Genomic DNA, 1,618 nt, shown 5'->3' with positions numbered 1-1,618 from the left:
TATATATATATATATATATATATATATATATAGGGTTGGGTTCATGTGAGACCAACCTGTTTTCGTGAGACCCGTGAGACCACATTTTTACACGTAAACTTCACAGTAAAAACACTGTGAAGGTTTAAAAAAGTCGAACCTTCACAGCAAAAACACTGTGAAGGTTTTAAAAAGTCACCTTCACAGCATTTTTGCTACACATACTAGAAGGTTACTTGTACAATCCAGCGAGATACATCTCGATTTTAATTTTTGTTATTTCTTTTGTCTCAGATGTTATAATACGATTTTATTTAGTTTTGAGAAAGCGATAATTTTTTATTTTTGAACAAAAATATAAATATGAAGATATCATAAAAATTGAAAAAAAATATTGATACTAATACCAAACTAACTACTTAAAATTTCTCTTTTTTTGTGAAGTTCTTTAATTCATTTTTTTATTTTTTGTTTAGTAATGTAATTTTTTATAAACATAATAATAAAATATTTTGTTATACTCAATGATTATTCTAATTATATTTTAGATTTTTTATATCTAAATGATATGTTTATCCTTAGATTATGTTTATTTGCAATTAGTTACACAGATTTAAATATGAAATTTTAATAAGATGTACTCATGCACATTCTAATTGTAACCTTGAATTTTAAGTAATATGTATTAATAAACAATACTTTATACATAAAAAATTATTTTTATAAAACATATGACAAAAACTTTTAAAAATAATTTTTTATGTATAAAATACTGTTTATTAATACATATTACTTAAAATTCAATGTTACAATTAGAATTTGCATGAACACATGTTATTAAAGCTCCATATTTGAATTTGTGTAACTAAATTTAGATAAACATAATCAAATACACGATAAACATTATTTTAAATATAAAAAATCTAAAATATAATTAAAATAATCATTAAGTTCTAACATAATACTTAATTATTATCTTAAAAAGATTATTTTATTACACCAATGTTCGTTTATAAACATCAATTAAATTATAATAAAAATTGAATTAAATAAATTACACAAAAACGAAAACATTTAAATACTTAATTTGATATTAATATAGCTTATTTTTTTTAATTTTATAATATCTTCAAATTTATATTTCATTCAAAAATAAATACATTTTCTTTTTCTCAAAACCACATAAAATCGCATTATAACATCGACATACCCAAAATATAAAACAAAACATTAAAATCAAGATGTATCTCGCTGTATTGCACGAGTACCTTTCTAGTTATATTATAAATCACTTGACAAGAACTTTTAAAAACCATTTATTATGCATGAAATACTGTTTATTGATACATATTACTTAAAACTGAAGATTACAAGTAATTTTGTATAAAATACAACTTATTAAAGCTCCAATTTTAAATTCGTGTAACTAACTGCATATAAACATAATCAAATACAAGATAAACATTCATTTTAAATATAGAAAATCTAAAACATAATTAAGATAATTATTGAGTTCTAACAGAATGTTTAATTATTATCTTTATTAATAATATAACAAAAAATAAATTACTTTGTTATTAAATCTAAATTAAATTATAATAAAAAACTGCATTAAAGAAGTTACACAAAAAAAAAGAAC

This window comes from Cynara cardunculus (genome assembly GCF_001531365.2).
Source record: "Cynara cardunculus var. scolymus isolate 2C chromosome LG 14, CcrdV1, whole genome shotgun sequence".
Lineage (NCBI taxonomy): Eukaryota > Viridiplantae > Streptophyta > Magnoliopsida > Asterales > Asteraceae > Cynara > Cynara cardunculus.
This window is presented reverse-complemented; position numbering follows the sequence as displayed.